Below are 9,505 nucleotides of genomic sequence, written 5' to 3' on the forward strand. Positions count from 1 at the left end.
GGGGGTGGGGCATACTGTCTTCTCACAGGGGTAGAAAGGATCTAGCAAATCATTGAACATTGGCCTCCTAGACAGAGGTAAGTCAGCTCTATTTCAACAGCAGGCTTGGGTTTGAAGGTCTCTGTGGTGAATGTTGGCTTTCCCATGCCAGAGTATTTGAGTCCAAAGTTCACAGTGAGAACAAGAGAAAGATGGGGGGTCTTCATCAGGAAGACTTGGGGGTCCGCAGTGCCCAGTAGAAGTGGAAGCAGGAAGTGCTGACAGCTTTGCACCAGGCATTCATATTGATCATCAGTGAAATACTGCAGGTTCAAGCAGTCCTATCTCTGGGGCACAGACTGACTATACACACAGCTGCCTCCTCAGACCAAACACTGAGCCTACAGGAGATGTGGGGGTTACAGAGCCCCCTGCCCCGAGAAACCATGCTATAGCAGGGGGACCAAGAGACTCTGTTCTCCTAACTAATAAAGCACAGCGGCTAACCTTGCTCTTGGGCTGTGACAGGGGTCATAAGGATGATTGCAGGGAACAGCAACAGCATTTCCAGAGGAAAGTAAGTGAATTTGGGGAACCCTTGGAAGAGGCAAATTTGCTGTGCCATTTCCTGGGTCCTCGGGCCCCATCCACAATTTGATCATAGTGTCTTCAGGGTGCCTCTAAAAAAAAACAACTGGGGCTATGATGTTTGGGGAGCAGGAATTCCCTTACATGATCTTCAAGAGATGGAGGAGGTCTGAAAGCATCTGTGAGGGGAAGGAATGGTCTTGTGAGCTGTGACAGAACAAGCTTCCAAGGACCCTGGCAGTTGTTCAAATTCTCCTCCCTATCCTTAGAAAGCCTCATTCCTGCTTTCCACTGCAGGCCCTCAGCTGCAGTCAGCCTGCCCCTCCCCCCCCTCCACCCACCTTGCCTTGTTTCCCATACGCTTCCCACCCAGGACTGCCTTTGCAAGTCACCAGGGACCCTCATTTCCCTGGGTTCCTCCCTGTGTCTCTGTTGCTGTCCAGTCTGGGCACATACTCCTGCTTTCTGAGTTGTTCCTTTTCTGCCTCTGAGCCACACTTCAGGGTCTCTTCTCCTCTTTGAAACTCTCTCCTCTCTCCTCCTCCCTTCCCCCATTCTAAAACTCCCCTCCCTATCTTTCAGTGTTCCCCAGGGCTTTCTGCCTCCTCTTCTCAACTCTCCTTATAATCTAATCCACTCCACATCATCTCAACGACCACTTGTCTATAAATGATTCTCAAGTGTCTGTCTCTAGCTCATGTGACCTCAGACACACCAAATACAAGCCCAGAGCTGGCCCTGCCCTCTCCATTTCCCAACTTCCAGAGTCTTATCCTCCCCAAACTTCCTTCACAAGACTCTCTGCTCTGATAGAAGCCCTGAGCACCTTGCATCTTTCCTAGCTGCTTGCCTCCAGCCATCCTTGCTAGAGGGCACTGGACGTGTCCACAATGTGGATGTCGTGTGTCCCACATGCATCCTGCACTTCTTTGGGGACCCCAGCGTTGGTGTCCTCCAGTCCAAGTGAAGCTACACTCTCCCTACCAGCCCCTCACCTCCACCAGCAGCCACCATTCCATTCCTGGTGCTGAAAGATCCTGGGGAAAGGTTTAGGACTTCTATCGCCCTCCCCTCTGTCAGAGCTCTGACTCTTTGGAGCCTTCCTGACCCGATCCTATTCTCATCCTGTTATACCCCTAGGGAATACATGGTCACCATCCACTTGGAAAGAATTTCTTTTTTTTTTTTTTCCTTGCTTCTTGTGGCTTTAGGGAAACACAACAAAACCAGATGCTTGTAAAGGCTAAACCAGTCTCTCAGCCTTTCTGCCTGGAACAAATCCCCGGGGAGCCAGCAGGCCGTAAGTGCCATGTGGGGGTGGGGGTGGGGTGGGGGTTACCTTGGGAAGAGGGTTTGATGGCGCTCTCCTTAAGTGTGGATTGGCCTGTCTTCCCTTCCTCCATCCCCTTTTGTGGGGAACAGGGAAACAAAGAGAACGTTGACCTCAATTGTCATTCTAAAATTGCTCCATGCTTGGGAGATACTAAGGGGAAACTACAAGATGCCTTTACAATCTAGAACAAAAATCCAGGATATGGGGCCCTCCAAAGACTGATTTCCCAGAACCAGGAGCCAGAGATAAGGCTGCACCAGAAACAATTGCAAGTATCTCAACTGTAACAATTGAGTCAGCTATGTTGTGTTCACTTATTTCTACCTTACCAGAAACCAGAGAATGAATCTCAGTTCCTTTTCCTGAGTGAGGGAATCAGACGGGTCCCACTCCTCATTTGAGCCAAGCCACAGAGAGCATCCTATGAATTAACTAATTTGGGATCCAATTTATCAGCAAAAACCAGTAAAGAGGAATGGGATGATGATGTGTTAGAAAATAACTTTTCTGGGCCACCAGAGTGCTGAAGAGCATATCTCTTAGAGAAGGGGCAGGGCAGAACAGGTGATTGACATCTCCAATACAAATGGATCTCCCATACAACTAGCAAAAGGACTCTAATCAAGCTAGGGACCCCAAGCTGTTAGTTTTCTCACCTAACAAATTACAAGGTAAATGGATTGCTGGAATTGCCAGGCTCTGTCTGCTTCATGATTTTTGCTCTGTGGGCTTTTATCATTTTTGCAGCAAGATCAGTGGCTCCCTATTCCATGCTGTTTTTCCAGACTAAGAAAGGAGAATGGTCTGCACTGTGGCAGCAGCCCCCTGTCACTCAGTTGACAAAGATCTGTTCCTCCATCTGAATGCCTGCACTCAGGGTCCTATTGGCCAGAACTGGATCACATGACCACTCTACACCAAGACTGGGAAAGCAGGTGTGATTGGTTTAGAGCAAGGGTCTAAAATTCCTACAGTTCAAATTAGACCCACCACCTGATTTGGTATAGCCCACAAATGGTAATAATCAAATAAAACTCAAAAGGACAGTATTCCCTGACATGGGACATGGAAATATTATGTGAAAATTACTACATAGTAAGCTTCAAATTTGCCTCTTGGCCCACAAAGCCTAAATTTTGCTATTTCTTTCCTTTACATGAAAAGTCTGTCAGCCTTGGTTTTAGTACAAGCATCAGCAGTTGCCTCTTGTTAACATATTGCTTTCCTGAATCAAAAGTCAAAATTCCAGCATCAAGAAGTCTCAGAGACTAGATTTAAGGGAGGCAACCATCAGTATGCCATTAGTACATTTCAAACCTGTACCCGGTTGTTTCATCTCCAAACAGCATAACCTAAGAGTGCCACCTCTCACCAGGCCTTGGCACAAAGAAGTTATTCTGAAAGCCCTCTGGCGCAAGGAGATCTTACCAGATTGACCAAATGTGTTGGATTTTGAAAGAGAAGGAGAACACCAGGAACTATCTGGCTAGCTGTAGGCAGGAGCAAGTCCCCAGTATCACAACTATAGAAAGTGAGTCTATAGGACTGGGAAGGTGGCTCAGTGGTAGAGCACTTGCCTTGCATGCATGAGGGCCTGAGTTCAATTCCTGAGCACCACATAAGCAGAAAAAAAAAGCCGGAAGTGGCACTGTGGCTCAAGTGGTAGAGTGCTAGCCTTGAGCTCAAGAGCTGAGGGACAGCACCCAGGCCCAGAGTTCAAGCCCCATGACCGGACCCCAAAAAAAAAAGAAGAAGAAAGAAAGAAAGTGGGTCTATAGACTAATCTCATATAAGCTGATACAATACTGTCTAACTCACTTAGAACTTCAGTTGGTAAGCCCAAGGCCAACATGCTCATTTACACTTTTATTTTGTGCCAGTGCTGGGGCTTGAAGTTGGGGCCTGGGTACTGTCCTTGAGCTCTTATTTTGCTCAAAATTAGCACCCTACCACTAGAGCCACAGCTCCACTTCTGGCTTTTTTTTTGGTTAATTGGAAATAGGAGTCTCATGGACTTTCCTGCCCAGGCTGACTTTGAAACACAATCATCAGCTCTCAGCCTCTTGTGTACCCAGGATTACATACAGGTGTGAGCCACCAGCACCCAGCCAGCCAATAGGCTATTTTTAATTGTAAATTAATTTTTAATGTCCTCATGGCAGTAAACAAATTTGACAGAAACCTGTAATCCTAGCTATTCAGGAGACTGTTATCTGAGGATTGTGGCTAGAAACAGCCTGGGCAGGAAAATTGGTGAGACTCTTATCTCCAATTAAGCACCAAAAAGTCTGGAAGTGGAGCTGTGGCTCAAGTGGTCAAGCACTAGCCTTGAGCAAATAGAAGAGCAAGGACAACACTCAAGCCTGGAGTTCAAGCCCCATGACAAGTACAAAAAAAATAGAAAAGAAAGAAAAGCCACTTAGTTCAGATGCATGGACAGAACCCTGGACCCAGTCCCACCCCCTGGGTTTCTATGATACATCCCTTTCTATCCTCCAGTCTAATTGGCTCATGAGTCATTTCTGCCCTTTTTGTCTCACTCTATGCCTTTATGTTCATTTTGCTTGTCTCTAACCCCACCTTCTGGAACACTGTGGTCAACCTAGTGGACAAGTATGCATTAAATGCCTGGGCCTGATACAGATTAAGTACTTGGTGTCCCTCTAGCTCCAACTATGGCCTGTAAATGCACAGGTGGGACACAGGTGCTTTCTGAAACTCGTTAGCCAGTACCCTTCCACTGACAATGAAGGCCAACAAAGATCAAAGAGCAAGGCACCCATTCAATAACATTACAAAGCGCCTATCATCGACAGGGATTCATCAGTACACTTGAGAAAAAAAAATCCCTGCCTTCATGAGACATTGGAGTGATCGATAATTAACAAGCAAAATACAATTTACAGCAGGCCAGGAGGTGGGAAGATGGCACGTTTCTCTCTTGTGCTCCCAAGAAGTTATAATGCAATGGCAATATGAGAGAAGATGCCTGGAGAGACTGAAGAAGTGAGCCATGAAAGTCCCTAGGGAGAAGCATTCATTCCAGGCAGAGGGAACAGCAGGTTAACTCAGGAGGGTACCTGGCATGTTCAAAGATCAGCAAGGAAGACAGTTACTGTGGCAACAGCAACCTCTCAGCCGAGAGATGACAGTAGCTTTGCCAGAGTGAGGGAGGTAAAGTGATGAGAGCAGGTGAATTCTGGAATGGTTCCATCGATGAAGCTAGCATGTTATGTGCCATCGATGAAGCTAGCATGCTATGTGACATGCCCATGCTCAGCCTACCCTTCCCAAACTGCCATTTAGAACTGCCTGCCTTAGTAGGAACCTTTCACAACTCAGGGGTGATTTTTTTTAAACCAAAGACAGACATTTCCAACTTAAGAGTTCTTTAAAAGACCCTTCTCAGCCAGGTGCCAGTAGCTCATGCCTGTAATTCTAGCTAATTAGGAGGCTGAGATCTGAGAAGCACAGTTCGAAGCCAATCCAATTAACCACAAACAAAAAAAAAAGGCATGCAGTAGAGCTGTGGCTCAAGTGGTAGAATGCTAGCCTTTAGCACAAAAGTTCAGGGACACGGCTCAGGCCCTTAGTTCAAGGCCCAGGACTGACCCCCCCCCAAAAAAAGCCTTAAAATACTAATAAAGACCTAAAATGAGGATAACATTTCAAAACTGAAAAATATTTGCACACAGTGAAGACTTCAAAGCCAAGGAAACTGGATGAAAAGATTCAAGAGCCCTTTACAGAGTTTACCCTTTATTTCAAAGACACCAATGACCCAGGATGAACAAGGAAAAAACTTGAAGTTTCTCCACTGCTCACACACCTGCTCCCTTCCTTACTTCCAGGAGTCTGCCAATCATCAAACCTCCAGCCACTATCTCACTGCACACAAACTGTTGAGTGGCTGAGGACTAAGTCATGATCCCCTACCCTCCTGATCCCCTTTTAGGAACTCCAAATATCCAGCAAAGACTTCATGTCCACTGGCCTGTCCAGGTTTGAGTCTGCAGTCCAAAAGGAAGATTGGAGTATGACACTATAGTTTTGCAGGTTTTTCATCTAATGGGAGAGTGACCAGCAGCTCTGAATTTTTAGAATGAAGTTCTTCTTCATTAGCCAAGAATTGGTCAGTAAGAGGACAAGGTCACTCCTGAGCCTAGTAGAAAAGAACCTAAAGAATGTCCTCTACATTTCTTTGTCGATGACATGTACTTTCTAGGGCCTCAATCCTTTGATCCATTCCTCCCAGATCCCTTTGCTGGGATTGGGCCACACTTGTTCCCAAATATCTCTCTTGAACTTGATGACTCCCCCAAAGTAATGTGTATCTGTCAGCTATTACTGCCTCAAAACAAGCCAGCCCTGTTTTTACAGTTTACAATAGCAAGCCCAGAGAGTAAAACCAAACCAAACAAGTATGTTATAAGAAAGGTTAGGAAAGACTGGCATTTCCCCATCTTGCTGAAGAGTTTATGGGTTGGTGAACCCATTTGGGAAACCTGGTTCACCCTCCCACCACAAATCAAAGTGACTTTATGAGCCATCCATTCCATTCCACGTGCCAGTGCCACATGTGCATCATGGAATGAGCATGCTTTTAACATGGCTACAAATGAGAAGCAGTCCAAGTATCCAGCAAAAATAGATTAGGTAGGACTGGTAGTATGCTTGCCTCATGTGAGCAAAGCCCGGGGTTTGAGCAAGGCTAAAGAAAAAGAAAAGATGGTGTAAGAAAAGAAAATGCATAAAAATGTATGAACTCCAACCACACATGTGGATAAAAATCTCGTGCTTCATCAAAGAGGCCAAGCTCAGATGAATACATTCCCTATGGTTCTAATTATGGAAAGTTCCAAACCAGCAAGCAAATCAAAAACAATAGTCTAAGAAGCCAAGTCCTTTGGGGAAGAGGCAGGAATTTGTATTTGGGAAGTGCTTTGGTTTGAATGTTCCCCAAAAGTTTGTGTTTGAACCTTAATTCTTCAATGTAAAAGTGTTTGGGGGTGGGTGGGGCCTAGGTGTTCAGGATTAAGGACATGCCCTCCTGAATGGCTCAATACCTGTCTTGTGGGAATCTGGCTCTCATAAGAGCAGGTTGTTGTTTTTGTTTGCTTGCTTGGTTTTTTGTTGTACTGGTGTGTGTGTGTGTGTGTGTGTGTGCGTGTGTACACACACACATGCTGGTACTAGTACTAGGGCTGTCCCTTAGCTTTTCCCCTCAAGGCTGGGACTTTACCACTGGAGCCACAACTCCACTTCCCAGTTTTTAGTGATTAATTGAGATAAAAGTAACACAGATTTTTTTCCTGTCCGGGCTGGCTTGAGCCAAGATTCTCAGAGCTCAGCCTCCTGAGTAGTTAGGATTATAGGCATGAGCCACCAGGGTCTGGCTGAGAGCAAGTTTTTAGAAAGCACATCCCCCCTCCTGGGCCTCTTTCACATATACCCACTTCCTACCTGCTTTCCACCAAGACTTGAAGAAACACAAAGTCCATACCAGAAGCTGAGCGGATACTGGCATCTGATCTTAAACTTTGGAACCTCTGGAACGATAAACCCAAAGAAACCTCTACACTTTAGACATCACCCAGCCTCTGAGTTGGGTGAAAGTTAACTTAAGACAGGGTGGTTCCTGAATTTGGCTAGTGCTGGCAATGTTTTATTTCTTTGGTTGGTGGTGCACCCTAGTAATTCATTGATTGTACTTTAGGTTTACTGAGCAGTAATTTACCAGGTTGCTGAGACCAGTGAGACTGCATAGCCTTGTAGGCAACAAGATACAGGAAGTGGGTTTATTGCTTACCAATAGGCAACAAGGTCCACAGGAGCCTAGGATTCCCAAAGCTGGTCCCCCAAGACTAAGGGAAGCTTGTTGGGTAACTATAGTATCAATGGGCATACTCCACTTGTACCATACTAAGGGACCCCAGACTGTAGCAGCCCATCTGGTGTGTTTCGTGTTTTTGTTTTTCATTTTTGTTTTGTTTTGTTGCCTTGAAGAGCAGACATGTTTTTTCCAAAGGGATGAGAACAGGGCTCAGACTCTGACCTTGACCCCCTGATCTCAGGACACCGCATTTCCAGCTCATTCAACACTTGTTTTGAGGATCCAATCAAGAAAGAGAAGGGGATAACTGCTCCATCCAAGGCACTCAGAGTACTGTCCTACCACTCTTTGCCAGCTGTTCTTCTGTATCAAGAGCTGAAAAAAGAGGAAAACTCATTATAGAAGAAAATGAATGTAGAGAGGGAAGATAAAAGAAGGTGGGAGGAGTGAGTATGATTATAGTGTTATATGCATATATAAACATGTCACAATAAAACCCCTACTTTGTATAATTAATATATGCCAATAAAAAAGAAACATAAAACACAATAAGCCCTAATCAAATCTCTCTCTGATGGCTCAGAAGTTAATCTCCATGTCTTGCAGGCACAGCTTTTTTTTAAAAAATTGAATTATGGCATTATAAAAATCTGATAGTGGGGGACCTGTAGTCATATAATAACTATCAAAGACATAAAATGATATCCATGGTGGTCCAAAGCATACTCCAGGGATCCTTTGATGCAAATGAAGGGCCCCCCACCCATCTACCGTGGTAAGATTCTGTTTTTTCAGGCCAGTCACATGCCAAGAGAGAACAAAATGGATAATGACCCAGTGTCAACCCCCTCAGGAGAAGCAGAAAGAAACTCTATGCTTCAGACCAGTATGGAATGTAGGCGACTAGAGCCGTGACGCCTTGAACTTCCAAAGCAAACCTCATGTACATTCCGCAGGCCACCAGTTGTCCTAGGTGTAGAAATGCACTTATATGTTGCCAGAAGACATATACTAAAATGTTCACCACCACAGTTTTGTTTTGTTTTGTTTTTGTCCGGTCTTGGGGCCTGAACTCTGGGCCTGGGCGCTGTCCCTCAGCTCTTTAGCTCAAAGCTAGCACTCTACCACTTGAGCCACAGCGCCACTTCTGGCTTTTTTCTTTTTTTGCATATGTGGTACTGAGGAATCAAACTTAGGGTCTCAGGCATGCAAGGCAAGCGCTCTATCACTGAGCCACCTTCCCAGCCCCCACCACCACAGTTTTTAATGGCAGAAGAGTTGAAACAAACCCGATGTCCACCACCAGAGAGAATACATAAATCATAACATTATCACACAATGGATTACAATCCATTGAGAATGAACAGATGCTTGCTACACAACAGAACTTGGATGAATCTCAGAGCTATGGCTATATTTAGCAAGCATAACCACCTAGAACATGGTATTAAAACATTGAAATCATTAGGGTTGGAACATGACTCAAGCCCTAAGTGTTTTTTTTAAGATTCACAAAAGTCTTTTATCATTTGCAATTGTACATAGAGAACTGACAAGAAATTAATATCAGAATCTTAATGAGGGGTATTACAGTGACCAGCCTTAAAAAAAAAACAAAGTACTTATCTGGGGCTTAATATAGCACAGGTCAAAGTAAATTAAATAATGGATAAGTGAAGATAAAGTAGAATTACAATAGCAAGAGGTTAGAAAACTGAATACTGTGGAAAATGTATTAGTCTGTACAAGTTGGTTTTGATAAACTACTGGTT

Source organism: Dipodomys ordii, unplaced genomic scaffold, assembly GCF_000151885.1.
Source record: "Dipodomys ordii isolate 6190 unplaced genomic scaffold, Dord_2.0 Scaffold13, whole genome shotgun sequence".
NCBI lineage: Eukaryota > Metazoa > Chordata > Mammalia > Rodentia > Heteromyidae > Dipodomys > Dipodomys ordii.